The following is a 15,873-nucleotide window of genomic DNA, read 5'->3' as shown; positions in this document are numbered from 1 at the left end:
ACCATAAGACCATAAGAAATAGTAACAGGTGTATGCTGTTCAGCCCCTTGAGCCTGCTCCACCATTCATGGGAAAATGGCTGCTACAATCTTCCAAATGTCTTTGATTTGATTTGATTTGATTTGATTTATTGCAGTTACATGTATCTAAGTACAGTGAAAAGCTTTGTTTTGTGAGCTGTGCAGGCAGATGATAGCAAATAAGGACACACAGATCATAGAATACTTAGACAGAGCGAGCCATACAAGTTAAATTGCACAGGTGTGTAAAGCAAAGTCAACATCAGCCAGATCAACATTATTTGAAGTTAGAGAGTCCATTCATAGTCTAATAACGGCAGGGAAGAAGTTGTTCTTGAACCTGTTGGTGTGTGAGTTCAAGCTTCTGTATCTACTGCCTGACAGAAAGGTTGTAGGAAAGCATTACTGGGGTGGGAGAGGTCTGTCCACAGCAATGAGAAGTGTAAATGGAGCCCATGGATGGGAGGTGGGCTGTGCACACAACTTTCTGTAGTTTCTTAAGGTCCTGGGCAGAGCGTTGCTGTACCAGGCCGTTATGCACCCAGATAGTATGCTTTCTTTGATGTATCTGTAAAATTTAATTAGGGTCCTTTTCGAAATGCAAAATTTCCTAAGCTGCCTGAGGAAGAAGAGGCACTGTTGTGCCCTCTTGACTGTTGCATCAACGTGGGAAGTCCAGGAAGGGTTATTGGTTATTGTCACTCCAAGGAACTTGACGCTGTCCACTCTCTCAACCTCAGTTGCACTGAGGTAGATAGGGATGTGTTCTCATCCCTTCTTTCTGAAGTCGATGATCAGTTCTTTAGTTTTGCCGATATTGAGAGAGAAGTGTCAGACTGTCCTTTGGAGTTGAGGAGAGCAGGGTGCATTGGCTTTACACTTGAAAGTCCACCAACTTACCTAAAATAATGACCAATACAGCTTCAATCACTCACTCTCCGGTACCCATTGAGACTCATTTCAGCTTGCACTTTGGGCACTGACATTCTTTTTTTTTCAGTGCTTATACACCTGCTTTAATTTAAAATCTTTTACTTCTATGAACAGTTTCTCAGCTGGTCCCATGTATCAGCCAAATAGGTAAGGATAAGTGCAGCAGCAATGAATGAGATGTCAGTAGAAATGTCAGTAGAAGGAAGCAATTGACTTTTTTTTCTCAAATTGTCTGCTCAGAGTTTAAAGAAAGCAATTTCAGAACCTGTCAGAAACTTAGAACACCAGATTCACGTTATGAATATATACTCCGATCAATAAAAAAAAAAAGTGGATCCTAAAATCAAATGAAGCCCAGCAAATTTTTTTAAATTCGTTAGGCATTTATCACAAACATTGCATACATTAATTATTTTGCAGTATGGTTGCTGACATGCAATCAAAACAATAACGACAGCCTTTTGCACACAAGGAAACAAATTTCTTCAGACAGCACAGCTCCAGCCTCTGCGAGAGTGTTAGTTCCAACTTCAGTGCAGCCATATCTTGAAACCCTGGTATGACTAAATGTCAATTAGTGAGCTAGTTGCACCATGCTCTTAAAGGCAAAGATCTATGCAGCCAGCAAGAGTTGCCATCTAATCAGGGAGCTATGAATGGGTGAGTGACTTGGGCAGAATCAAAGGGACTAATCAGGCATGCCTCAACAAAAGGGGAGCAGGGATGTTGCCATGGACAGCAAAGTTGGCGGGTGGCTCTTCAAGCAGAGATGATCTTACATAGTCACAGATATTCCATCAAGAGGACAAACAACACCCTGTCATGATCATGTCTGAGTTGAGCCTTTAATTTATTTTATGACCAGGTCCCAAGTGAGGCTATCCAAATTATTAAAATTCTAAATGGAATACTTCAAACTGTCAAGCTCCTGGGTGAGGAGGTATGACCTGTCTCTTTTTCTTTATTCACTCACCCTCTCGGTTCATCGCAAAAAGGTTAATTTATGAAGAATCCCCTTCTTTTCCCAGATCAAATTAACTTATATTTTAAAAGGAGCCAATTTAACCAGGCATCCTTGAGTTAGCAAAAGAGTGAGATTATTAGCTAGTAAAAGCAAAAAGAAATAATAATGCAACAAACATACACACAGATTAGGGATAGAAATGAGTCTAAAAAAGATAAAAATTATAAAAAGATATACCAGTCAGTCTGAGATAACAAGGTGTAGAGCTGGATGAACACAGCAGGCCAAGCAGCATCAGAGGAGCAGGAAAGCTGACGTTTCAGGCCTAGACCCTTCTTCAGAAATGGGAAGTCAGTCTGAGTCATTTATGAAAGGTAAATTGAAGAACATGGCAGTTAATACAATGGTTGTTACCAGTAGTGTTGACTTTAGTAATTGAACAGTCAAATTCAAAATACTTGGCTTTGTAGGTTGATTGAAATTCTTTTGTCCTGGTTCCTTTCAACAGTGGCTGCTGGCTGCACTCAGAATGATAGCGATTCTTTTCCCTTTCTTTACCTGCAACACAGGAGTGTTAGTCGCTCTTCTCAATGCTGTAACTTTCACAGCACACTTGTCCATGCATTTGGCTACTAACACACACAGATCAAGGTTTAAGCTTGTTTTATACCCCTGTCCCTGCCTTACCTTGAAAGGGAAAATGCAGTATGTCTATCACCTAGATTGCTGTCTTTTTTAACCATCATGTTCACAGTGTGAGATGCTTACAGGAGATTACAGGTCATAATGTATTTCTCTCTTTGAAGCTTGTGCAAAGTTGGGTAGAGTACTTGCAGATAAGGAGGCAGGAAGTTAGAATTTGGTGTTTGTAAAATGCAAGGGGGGAAAGCATTGTGTGGTCCCTTTAAAAGGTGATGTGTTTTTTCTATGCTTATAGATTTAAAATGGATTTCTGTGAGCAGCAGCTTGAAAGGTTGCAAGTACACAAAGAGCACTCGAATTGAAACATTTGTATCAAAAGACTGTACAGCTAGCAGACTAGGCAGCAAATTTTTTTACCAAGACAACAAGTTTTTGAATTTAGCCAATCCATTTCACCTAGGTACATATATACCAAAAACCAATTAAATTTAAATCTAATGATTTTGGGAACATAGGACCAATCCTATTGTAAGAAATAAATATATAATCAAGGGTATAAAAGAAGGGGCAGTTTGATAAAGCCCCCGAGTTAACTGTCATCCATAAGAATTAACAGTCCTCAACACTCATGAGAGAATCACTGGCTCTCACAGACTCCTCTAAGTCTAAGAGAAAGCACGATCTAAATAACAGTGGTACTCATGGCACAACTAGTTAATATTCCTGACAGAAGAAACAACAGAGAAGGCACAAAATATTCCAGAAGACCCGTAACCTAGTTGTAATTTTGAGAGACTAAATTCTATTTTTTAAATTTATTTTATGAGTGGGACTTGTATTTATTGGAACAGCATACCATTAGAATCTTGTTTTATTTGGGAATAGTTAGTAGTTATAAAGGGTTTATTCAGTTTGTTAATAGTTTAGTTAATTTGCTCACTGTTAGAGTTAGATAAATAAATTGTTACTTGTTGATTGTAAAGTGAGTGCCAGTGATTTATTTTATTTAACCACTAGAAGTTGCTGAAAGGCAAGTTACACCACTTTTCACACTCCTTTTGCAGATTATAGGATGAGGTACTCCCCTTTGGATGTTTTGGTTTTAGTTCGCAGAGGGGTGTTAAATTCTGCTTTATAACAAGCTTCTGTTGACACCTTTAGGTGCAATATCCCAGAGTTCCTCTCCAGATAGCCACTGGATTTACATCTGCAGTCACTTTGGCTGTTTCAGTCCTCATTTACTTAATATGTATTGGAATGTCAAAACTGGATATGCTCATAGGTGATCTGGGGTTGTGATCAGTGATCATGACAAACACCACTCCAAACCAGCAAGAAAGCTGCCAGCTTATACTGAGTAGTTAACAAACATTGAGGGTATTTGATGTCTGGGCAAGAAAGCCATCCTTAACCTTCCCTGTCCTTGACTTAATCAGGGAGTGGGGGGAGTCAGGGGAGGTTGCATCTTCACAGTGACACAGGATTATGAATCCCCACCGTCTTACTGCCTGCTGCTGTGGGGAGGTTGTGGGGAATTAAATTCCACTCATGAAACCATAAATAGCAATAAAATGAATAACCACCTTTTTATTAAAAATGCTGTTGGCTGGATGAAAATTGGCAAAGGTGCAAGAGAATTCTCTGCTGTTCTTCAAGTAGCCCTGTGAGATTTTTGACATCTATTTGAACTATAGAATCAGGCCAATATCTCAGTTTAACATCTTATGCAAAAAATGACTCCTTTGACATTCAGGATTCCCTTGGTATCACATTGGGGTTTTAGTCTGTCAATCTGTTAAGGCTCAATGTTGCTGTTTGCTGTGTTCCACATTTGAATCAGGCTCAGTGGATTATATGCAATCAGTCATGACCTCATATAATAGAACTTTGTCACAGCAATCAATTGTTTGCAAAATAAGTCCCCTTGTTGCAGTATGATATCATTGAGAAATAGAGGGGTGTATGTTAGCAGAAATCAGCTGAGTGCTGAATTTTGGCAAAAGTTGCTCTCCATGAGTCATAACAAGATTTTTCACATTGGTGGATGTACACACCATCCTGGGAACATCCCAGAATTCTGGGCAGAAGCAGCATTTTTAAAAGTCCAGCCATGCACCAAGTCAAGCTCTGTCAGACAGAAGTTCCCTTTCATCATGCACATAGTGGGAAGGGGACCAGAAAGAAATCTTTCTCAGGGCATGTAGATGGCACAACTGATACTTCATTGCAAATAGAACTGCACATTTGTACTGCAAAATGTGCACCCCTTGACTGATCGCTGCTGACTACCATGCAGAACTGACTTGCTTTGTATCTGCACTAAACAGCAAGGCAAGACAGAAGTACTGTGAGTCTTTGAGCTCTGGCTGCAAAATGCAAAAAAGCAAGTCAAGACAGAGGTACCTTGAGCATTCAAGTAAGAAAAACGTGAGGAAGCTCTAAAAGAGAGCAAACAAGGAGCCTGAGGTGCACCCTGGTTGAGTCGATAAGCTGGATGCCTGTCCCTGTTTATAAAGTGGCCTGGCAGCAGCATTACAATGAAAGGTCAGTGCACTCCAACATACAGCTCTGAAGTGGAAAACCAAATCGTAGGGGAAACAGAGATGTGCCTTGAGGAACGATGAAGATAGTACATATTCAATGCCAATGTTCATGGATGGGAGTGCAGGTGGTCACTGCCCATGGAGCTTGCCCTGAGATGTTGATGATTGTTGTCCAAGTCGGAGTCCCAGAGGAACAAGCAGTGACGTGGAGTTGCCAGGTACCCGCTCTGACTGTCATGTCAGGAATTGTCATCTTCCAGTTTCTGTCCAGCATTTGGCAGAATTGGAAACACCACACCAATGAAACAAGATTAGGTAATAATGGCACAGTTGTGCACTTAAGTGTATGCAAAAAGGTTTTTTGCTGCTCACAATGGAGATTCTCGTCTCCCTATTTAAAACTTGGTTGGAGAATCGGAGTTCTTCCTCTCAACATCAAGGATCTCATTTTGGTGTGTCTCACCCTATTTTCCCAACTGATTAACCAATGCTCACACAGTTCATGAGCTGGAAAGGTTCCATCCATCATTATAGACAAAATACGTACAACAGAATATTTGCAGAAATATTGAAATTTGAACATTTGATCCGAAATTTTAACATGTGTTTGCAGACTCACTGTTATTAGACCCTACATGAGATTTTATTTTAGGGATCAGAGCTATTCTGCAGTAGTCACTCTTGCTAAGGCTGTTGGAGGAGATTTGTCAGCCTTAAATTCAGATGTTATGGGTTAAAAACAATTTCACAACAACCATCAGTCTTTCCTCTTCACCAGCCATGTGAAAAAGCAGGTGTAAGAAATAGCCACATGCACATATTGAAAAATTGCCATCGTGTATCCACACAGTGCTTCAGATAGAAATCTTCCAATAATTGATAGATCTTATCCTCTCATGTGAATAAGCTGAGATGCACTGTGACTTGAACTCATGAACTTGTATTAAGAATCCAGGTGGATGCAGTCAGCCACTTGAAATACTTGGCTGCCAGCTGAATAATCAGTTTTGTTTATGACTATCTGGCATCAATCAAATAAAGAAACAAAACTTGCCTATCCTCCCACAGATGAAAATCTGAGTTGGAACATTGCAACAAGGATGTCACAAATAATCTACGAAGGAATGAATTTTAGTTTCATAGTTTCCTACATATTGTACACGTGCCATTTTTTCTAAATTGATCACTATAAGAGTTTAGCTCTCATCAGCTCTGTAATCACTACGATAGTCGATCAGCATCTGTTTCACCCTCTGTGATTGACTGTCTCTGTGACTGGAGACAGAATATCAATACTTTCGAATCTTTGGCACTGGATGATAAACTGCTGTTTAAATTGAGAGTCAGGTTCTCACTAGACCACTTTTCTTTTTACTTAGAATCTTATTATCTGTTGTTTATCTCTTATTTTTACATTGACAGTTTTTATTTCCTGCTTTAAATATGCATTTGGTCCTTTATGTAAAAGAGAGCCACCCTCTAGTTGAGAGTACTGCTGCAAATGTGTGGAAATGACAGGAAAGGTCAAAGACTTGTCAACTGTCCAGAGAACAGGGAAATAGGTCAGAAAGAAATTTGCTGACCTTTGGAAAATTGTTCCATTAATTGCTATTTCCATTCTGATTTCTTTCAAAATGTTGTTCTGCATTGCAGTTTCAAAATGTTTCATTGTAAATTTACCTTTGCATTGCGGAAAGACAATTCATGACACTCTCAAATTGGTCAAGTCTTTTTCATATGCAGCTAGGGTTACTAACCTTTCCGCATTGTCCTGGAGGCTGAGGCATAGAAGATCAATTCCCCAACAACAACTTCAGACTGACATAAAGTGGCCCGCTCTTAGATTCCGCCATGTATTTTATGATTCATGTCTGATTTTATTTGCTGTTTGTTATGACTGATGTTGGATGAGTGTACTGATTCCTGTCTAGGTCCACTCCTTCACTGTTCACATAAAATTTTAAATTTAACCTGAGTGGTGATAAGGCCAATTCTTTGGATTTTAAACTGTATCTGTTTGGCATTAGAAACTATTCAGCCAGTTTTCTTCCATCAAGAAAATATAACTGGTTTATGGCAAATAAAACTTAGTCAAGCAAATACGCAAAGATTAGTGCTGTGCAAAGATAGATTTAACATATTCCCACTTAGCATGTTGTAAATATGGGTAACAAATAACCCACAGAACACATCAAATATCAAATACGGTCAAACAGGTTCTGTCAAATTCTCACCAATCCCACCAACTGATACTGACTGTGTCACCAAAATCTATTTAAAACCTCGTAAGAGATTTTTTTTTTCCTTTATTCATTCACAGGATGAGCGCATAGCTGGCTAGGCCAGCATTTATTGCCCATCCCTAATTATCCAGACAGCAGTAATGAGTCAACCACATTGCTGTGGGTTTGGAGTCACATGTACACCAGACCAGTTAAGGATGGCAGTTTCCTTCCCTAAAGGACACTAGTGAACCAGATGGGTTTTTTGACAATCGACAATGGATTCACAGTCATCATTTCCAGATATTTATTTAATTCAAATTCCTCCATCTGCTGTGGTGGGATTCGAACCTTGGATTCCCAGAACATTACCTGGGTCTCTGGATTAACAGTCCAGCAGTAATACCACTAGGCCATTGCCTCCCTTTGAATTATGATCACTCGCTTTCAATAACCCAGCTTTGAAACTTCTGCAAAAGTCCATTTCGTCACAAACTGTCTCTTTGACTACTTACATTCAGGTGGTCCAATTTCCTTTCCTGGGACTATGCTCCCTTGCTTTCTTGGAAACAGCACTCCAGCACTTACACATAAGCATAACTTCAGCCCTTCACAAACAGCGAGCTTCATCAAGCCAGTACATTTTTTTTAATTTCATGGACTCTAATCTTGCTGAATTGCACAAAGTAAATACTGCTTGTGAGATTTCAACCCAACTCTCCATTGTACTGAACTATGAATTGTGCACTGACTTCTTTTGAGCCCTTCACAGCACCTAGTCTTCTCTCAGCTTTGACTACACAGACCTTTCATCTGCCCTAAGACTTTCCTGAGACTTAACTACATATAATTCATGCCGTTTGGTCACATTCTTCTAGTCTCACTTGAGGGAGGCAGAATGGTTATGTCACCGAAACAGTAATCCAGAGTCCCAGACTAATGTTCCCAGATACAGGTTTTCAGCTGGTGTGCTATGGCAAGATGAGAAATGTACCACGAAATTCTCGGAAAGCAGCCCAGCTTCACACAGACTTCCAATACCAATGTGTGCACAGAAATTTGGCACCACACAAACAAAAAAGATAGGAAATCTACTTGTTATGCAGCCTGCTGGCGTCTGCATGGGCCCAAAAATTCGGTCTAATCAAGGAATTTATCTCCGAGATGAGAAGAAACTGCACAAGTGCAGTAAAGAGATGTGCAGTTGGTAAATGACTGTTGAACTGGCCTGCCTGGATACGCTTTCATGTTAGCATGAATTTTAAGGTGAATATTTTTGGAATTTTTTTTTTTAGTTAAGCCACTGATCTAAGACTTAGAAAATTTGTATGAAGAAATGGATGTGTCTTTTCAAAAGAGGCGATTCCTCTGCTAATTCAGTTGATGAAACACCTGAACCCAAAGAGTAAAAAAGCAAGAACTGTTCAGATAAAAGTATGAAAGCTATCTGGCCTTTGGATTTCATGAACAGGAAATGCCACTTGCCCCTTTCCTGAATGTCTCATCTGCAGGTGGAAGTTGGCAAACATTGCAATTATATCAGGTAAGTTAAGACATCATGTGCAGATGAAACATCCTATGCTTATGAACAAACGCATTCAGCACTTTAAGAGCCTGAGAGAACGAAATATTGAGCACACCCAACATCTGATGGAGTGTGTGAAGATAGCAGAAAAAGCTCAAGAGGCTTGTTCCCAAGAGGCTGAGCTTGTAGCAAAATCAAAGAAGCCCCATACTATTGTCGAAACCTTAATCATGCCTGCATGTAAAAAATTCATAGGTATGACGTCAGAAGCTGATGCTGCAAACAAGATCGACACAATTCCACTCAAATAATATAGTTAAACAGCGAATTGACAACCTGTCATCTAATATCGAGAAGATGCTGCAAGAGAAGTTAGCTACAGGTGGGAAGATTGCTTTTCAGATTGATGAGTCCACCAATATAACTGGACACCAGCAGATGCTGACCAACATTCAGTATTTGGACGGGAACTCATTTCAGGAGGATTTTTTATTTTATAATTCATGCTTTTGAGCCCTCTTTAGCTTGCTGTATGCACTACATTGCAAACCTCTCCAGTAAGGCTGTAACCATAGAAAATGCAAGTAAGTATGACCTTCATGAGTAATCAATTCAGCTAAAAAAGTGGGTGAGCTGTGGAATTGTTTGTTTCAAGGAAGCGTATGCGTTTTGATACTGAAAGGATTGGTAACCACTGTTCTCAGTACATGGGTTCGAATCACACCATGATGGATGGTGAAATTTGAATTCAATAATAAAAAGAAATCTGGAATTAAAAAGCTAGCCTACTGGCAATCATGTAACCACTGTAAATTGTCATAAAAACCATCTGGTTCACTAATGTACTTTAAGGAAGAAAATCTGCCTTCCTTACCTCGTCTGGCCTATATGTGACTCCAAACTCACAGCAATGTGGAATGACTATTAATTGCCCTCTGGGTGATTAGGAATGCACATTTAATACTAGCCCAGCCAGCGACACCCGCATTCCATAAACAAATAAAAAATTGGCACTTACCTTTTGAACCTCTGTTCAGTGGCCCCCAAACCATAGCTGACTTATTAAAACTCTTGCAACAGGCCCTGCCCTAATGCTAGACAAAATTGAATGTAACCAATATTTTTGAACAGTCAAATGTAGCATCTTTGGCATTGTCTGTATCCCTGAATGTTACAATGTTCAACAAGTACTGCCTCCTACAGCACAAATTGATATAAATAAAAGGAACTCATCACAGGCTAAAATTCAGATAAGAGGAGGTGAAGTAAGTTGTGGCCTTGACTCTTAATGGGGAAAAATCTCCTGAGCTCCAAGTATAGGGGATAAAAGGAGAGGTCAGATGAGACTAATGGAGATTGTGCCATAGAGCAGTAAACAAAATAGCAGCCGTTAAGCAAACAGGACAAAGTACTATCTTATCATAGCACCTGAGGGTGGCACGGTGGCTCAGCGGTTAGCACTGCTGCCTCACAGCACCAGGGACCCACGTTTGAATCCCACCTCGGGTGACTGTCTGTGTGGAGTTTGTACATTCTCCTCGTGACTGCGTGGGTTTCCTCTGGGTGCTCTGGTTTCCTTCCATACTCCAAAGATGTGCAGGCTAGGTGGATTGGCCATGCTTAAATTGCCCATAGTGTTCAGGGATGTGTAGATTAGGGGGATGGGTTTGGGTGGGATGCTTCAAGGGTCGGTGTGGACTTGTTGGGCCAACGGGCCTGATTCCACATTGTAAGGATTCTATGAATTATGATTCTATTCTATTAACTTATTCTATTACATTTAGTTTCCTTTAACTTCATTTCTGTCTGTCATTTCTTAGGTGTTTCTTGGTTCTAGAACAAATTGGTTGGGATGCCTTTTGCGCCAATCTTAGACTTTCATCCCCTATCACTTCCCTTTAATTGTTCTGCTATGTTTCACCTTTACCACAATATAAAATCCACATTTAATAACAGAAAATATTAAGCTGACAATGGAATAGAGACAGCAACTTTAATTCAGGTCAGCTTTACACTCATTTCTAACCATTTGAGGGTAAACCAAACCCATATCAGAAAATGTAGCCGAGTGTTTAATGGCTGGCGTTATTACACTCATTTTCTAAGTAAGGAAAATTTGGAATTGAAAGCCCTGCAATCGAATATCATTTTTGGCAAATTCCCAGCATTAAACTGCAGGAAACTGTTGACAGGATACGCCATCAATGAACCCAAGCAACACTCAAGTAAATGGGGCTTAAGGAAAAGTCCTTCAACAACCCAAAACAAAAGAGAATCAAATTAATTGGTGGAATTCTGTAATCACATCTCCAAGACACCAGTTCAGGATTTTCCAAGAAACTGTCTCACATAATATTACAGTTATTCACTAACAATAGTCATAGAGTCAGTCTTAAACTCTATTCACAGGCCCTCTGAAAATGGAGCAGCCTGTCAGCCTAATTTCCAAGACTATTACTATCATTGAATGCATCATAGTGAAGTTGTCATAACTCCCAATTCCTGACTCCAGATTTGACATAGGGCTGGATGCTAGACTCTGCCTTCTACAAGGCACGCTCAGCAGAGGCATCCTTTGCAGCTGACGAGGGGTTCTGTCAGACAGCCCTCTGCCAGCTGCTATTGATAATGGAAAATGACATTCTCTGAAAATGGTAGCAGAAGCCCAGATTGCAGGCTGAAATGAAGACGCAGAGCAGTAGCCTCAAAGAGAGAGAGCGCTGCATCACACGGAAGAAATGTGAGCCCTCAAATGGCATGCTGCAGTTTGCAGGAGAATAAGAAATGAATAGAGTAAATTGAGGCCTTTGTCAGTGTCTGAAGAATTACCGAGGGAAATTGAGGTAGGCAATTAACTGGAAGACCATCTAGACAACACAGAACACACCTGAGTCTGAGAAGCTCTGAGGTGAGGAAAACAATCTTCGTAATCTGATTTCATTCAAAAAAAGGAGTTGTCTATCTGATAGTTTCCCTGTACTGTTCTGAAGTATTTGGGTACATCTATTATAAAATGTTCACTTATTTAAGGTTTAAAGATGTATTTGAGTTTGATGATGGTAAATAAAAGATCATCAGATTTGAACTTCTGTATTTTATGTGTTTAATCATGCATAGCATGGCATTTAGGTATGCAAATTAGCTTATTTATACAATATTGGAAAATTAGGGATTGTAGGGTATTGGCCAGTGCAAGACCTGAATCATTGGCAAAATGCAGTGGCACTTAACACAACAATATTTTGGTAGATGTCTATTTAATTGGACAGAGATATGAATGCAAAACAGTAGTGCAGATGCTGCAAAACTTAAATATCAGCAGAAAATATTGGAAATATTTGGCAGGTCAGGCAGTTTCTGTAAAGAGAGAAACATTGACCTTTCATGTCAATGACCTTTCATCAGAATTAAATCTTGCAGGGCAACCAGGAAACCTTTACTTTCATTTCTCATCTACAAATTTTCCTCCTCCACAACACTTTGCTCTCATTACAGGTCTGAGTAAATATCATTGTATCAAAAACCACTTTCTCCCATCAAGCATGGGGTAATCTAAATATTTAGACCAAGGACAATCATCCTATACAGATTTAGATATCCTGTACTACCAGAAGTGCTAAACTACAAAGATGGAGGCATGAACTATCAGGTGACAGGCTTGGAAGTGAGGGAACCAGGTGAGCATACAACCAATTCAAAGTGTAAGACATCAATTGGAGGAATTTTGCAGCCATTCCACAATTTTGGTGGACAGGGAGCAGCCCCCTGACCTGCACATCAGCACTATGGAAGCAACATTTCTTTGACACGTCAGGGTGCCGTTAGAGCCAAGGTTCCATACTGCAAAGAGTAATGACAAAAAAAATACAATTGAGCCAAGACCAACCCAGTGAGGGGGGTACACCTCCCATCTAATTCATCATGCCAGATGTTGTTTGCTTTATCATTGCTGCGTAGACTGACAAGGGTGAACCCAGGTTGAGGTGCCCCCTAGATTAGCAACCTGCCTAAGCAGGCCCACCTCTCCTGCTGTAGTTACCAAGACTATGCATCTGCTAGCCATCTGATTGGACTTGCAAAATTGAAAGTCTACTAAGGCAAGAACAGAGACAGCCAATTAGGGGGCTGCCTTCAGAAAGATTGCACTGCCAGTCTTATTGTTAGCAAGTGTGGGTTCAGATTCCTATGTAGTCCTATCATTGGGGGTCAGATGCCTGCAGCAAAATCCAGCCTAAAGCTCTTGACAGTCAGTTCAGAGCATAGAGTATACTGGCAAGGATGCAGTGTCAAACTTGTAAAAGTCACTAGTTGAGCTTTAGCTAGAGTTCTGGGCAATGTACTTTAGGGAATTGATGTGGGCATTAGAAAGCATGCAGTAAAGTTCACAAGAAAAGTTGCATGGATAAGGAACTTTAGTTAGAAGGACAGATTGGGGAAGTTAGGAACGCTTTCCTTGAAAAAGGCTGGGAGAATATGTATTAGAGCTTTCCAAAATCCTCAGGGCCCGAACAAAGTGGATCAGGAGAAACTGTTCATACTCGTGAAAGCTTCAGGCATGAGACTCCACATATTTAAAGAAATTACTAAAATAAGTAACCAGGTAGGTAACATAACAACAGTGGAGGATTGTCATGATGGGTGGTATTAGGGCTTGTCATTGTTGGCAACCAGCATAAAATGATCTGAAGAAGAATCATGCCAGACACAAAATGTTAACTCTGTTTCTCTCTCCACAGAAATTGCCAGAGCTGCTGAGTTTGTCCAGTAGTCTATCTTTATACCAGCATAAACTGATTGCTGCTTATCAAAACTGTCTGAAAGCACAATGTGTAGATGAAGAAGTGGTACTATAGAACATTAATTCTACATACTCTCTTGTTTGGAACAGCAGCTTTGCACAGATTTATAATGACCGGCTCAGAGAGAAAGAGAGAGAGAGAGAAAAAAACAGCAAGGGGAGAGGTAGCATTCTCGCTTTGTGGATATATCATAGGAGGATGTGGGTGAGGTGCTGCAGTGATTGAATGCACACAGCACCCAACTCTCTCATCTGCATTGACGAAACGGTCCTAGTGCCGAATCATGACTGCTGCATGTAGGCGAGTTTGGGTTCCCAGTGGTTTCTGTGGCCAGTGCAGATTCATGGGGGCGACAGCAAGGTCGAGTTTGGGCCGGTGTGGTATGTGGCGGCATTGGACAAGCAAGGGTTGATAGTGGCAAGGGCTTTGGTGGAAGCGAGATGGCGCCTAAGAGTGGCAACTTCATTCCAGTGGCTGCAGCGTGGCAAAGAGAACTTGTGCCTGGCCACCAGGCCCATGGCAGAGGGACTAATAAAATTGAACACATTTTCTTTATTTCTTCACTTTTCTGCCTTTATATTCCGTGTTTTAGTTTATTTTTCCGTGATTTAGGCTGATGCCTGAGACTGGCGACACTGTACAACACAATACATGTGACAATAAATAGATTAAATTCAAATTCTCCAGGGCAGAGGCTGTACCGCAAGATACCGATAGGGGCCGCCCAACCGGCACGGAATGAAGGGGCGGAGCTAGAGCGGCGCCGGTGCTGATTTGACGTCACCCGCTGTGACGTCGCGCGCCAACTCTGTTGGCGTCACCGGAAGTTTGGTTCCCTGTGCCGCAGCCAGGGGGAAGATCTCGCCCTAGCAACCGGGCCTCGCCTCCTAGGAGAGACGCTGAGCCCCAGCCGCTGGCTGAGGATGTGGATGCTCCCCTGCTGCTCGCTGTGACTCTCCTCCGAGTCACTTGCAGCTCGTTTCATTTTAACTGAGGAGGAGATGTTACCCATTCTCAGGATTGCAGTAGAATTACCGATCTTGGATTGAAGTCGCTCACTGGAGCCGCCGCCGCAGAAAGTGTATGCAGGCAAGGACCAGTATCCCACAATCCCTTAACGGAATCACAAAGTAGTAAGTTTAAGGGTGGATGGGAGCGCGGGGGCTGCTGCAATGAGTCATTCATGAACAATACAATCATCGCGGGCAGCAGCTTTTAACACTTTCTTTACTATCACTGCTGTGAAACTATTAACATTGAAGCATTAACCATTGCTATCACAATCAGTTACATCACCACCATCTTCAGTGTCATTATAACAAAAACCTGTTTTCATACAGCACCTTTAAAGTGGTAAAACATCCCAAGGTATTTCATAGCAATGTTATCAAACAAATTTTACTATCAACCCACAACAGGAAATAATACGACGTGACCAATAGAGGTAGGTTTGGAGGACTGTTTTACTTTTAAGTTTCAGTTTTGTGACCATATTCCTCGGGAATCCAAAGCTCTTAATTTCCAAATAAGCTGATGGGTGGTCATGGGACTAAAATTGTGGGATCATTGATTGGCACTGTTAATGGTTGAAAGTGCAACAGTGTATGATTGTCTTCGAAATTCCAAAATTTATCATTGATTGCTAAAACAGTCCTGGCAGGAGGAGAGGTTTAAAGTTGGTACTTCAGAGCTTAAAGCCTAGGCAGCTGAAGCCGTAGCCATCCATGGTGGAATAATGAACATCAGAGAAGTACAAAAGATGCCAGATTTGGAGGGGCACAAACATCCCAAAAACACTTATAGGGCTTGAGATTACAGACATAGAAGGAATTAAAAATGAAGGTGAGAACTTTGAAATTGAGGCATTGCCAGCCAAGAAAGCAAACACAGGAGTAATTGGATGAACAGCATTTGGCGTATGTTGCATACAGGCAGCAGAATTTTGGAAAAAAACCTCAAGTTTATGGAAGATGCAAGGCCGGAGACTAGGCAGAACATCATAGGAGCAGTCTCGAGTCATCAAAGGCACAAATAAGAGTATCCGCAGTAAATCAGTTAATGGAGGGTGGTAGCAGGTGCTATTACAGAGATCAATCTTGTGATGGAAAGACTATAGGGTTAGTTCAGTGACAAAAAGGATGCTGAGATTGTGAAATGTTAGTTTCAACATCAATGTGGCTAGAGATGGATGGCTTCACTGACCAAGGACTCAAGTTCATGATAAG

The 15,873-nt window shown here is 40.9% G+C and overlaps 1 protein-coding gene across 2 annotated transcripts in view; it reads left to right on the top strand.

The window, feature by feature from the left end:
- Positions 1 to 14,457: 14,457 nt before the first annotated feature.
- The window catches only part of arl6 (ADP-ribosylation factor-like 6), a 38,129-nt gene continuing 36,713 nt past the window's right edge, over positions 14,458 to 15,873 (top strand). Inside the window, exon 1 of one of the 2 annotated variants that reach the window (XM_048602848.1) lies at positions 14,458 to 14,737. The gene's annotated coding sequence lies outside the window, so the exon portion shown is untranslated. Of the gene's footprint in view, positions 14,782 to 15,873 lie in introns of both variants that reach the window. The other variant, XM_020529819.2, reaches the window with a different exon arrangement.

Source organism: Rhincodon typus, chromosome 11 (assembly GCF_021869965.1).
Source record: "Rhincodon typus isolate 14 chromosome 11, sRhiTyp1.1, whole genome shotgun sequence".
NCBI classification, from domain to species: domain Eukaryota; kingdom Metazoa; phylum Chordata; class Chondrichthyes; order Orectolobiformes; family Rhincodontidae; genus Rhincodon; species Rhincodon typus.
Note: the sequence above shows the minus strand (reverse complement) of the source record. Positions and strands in the feature narration are given on the sequence as shown.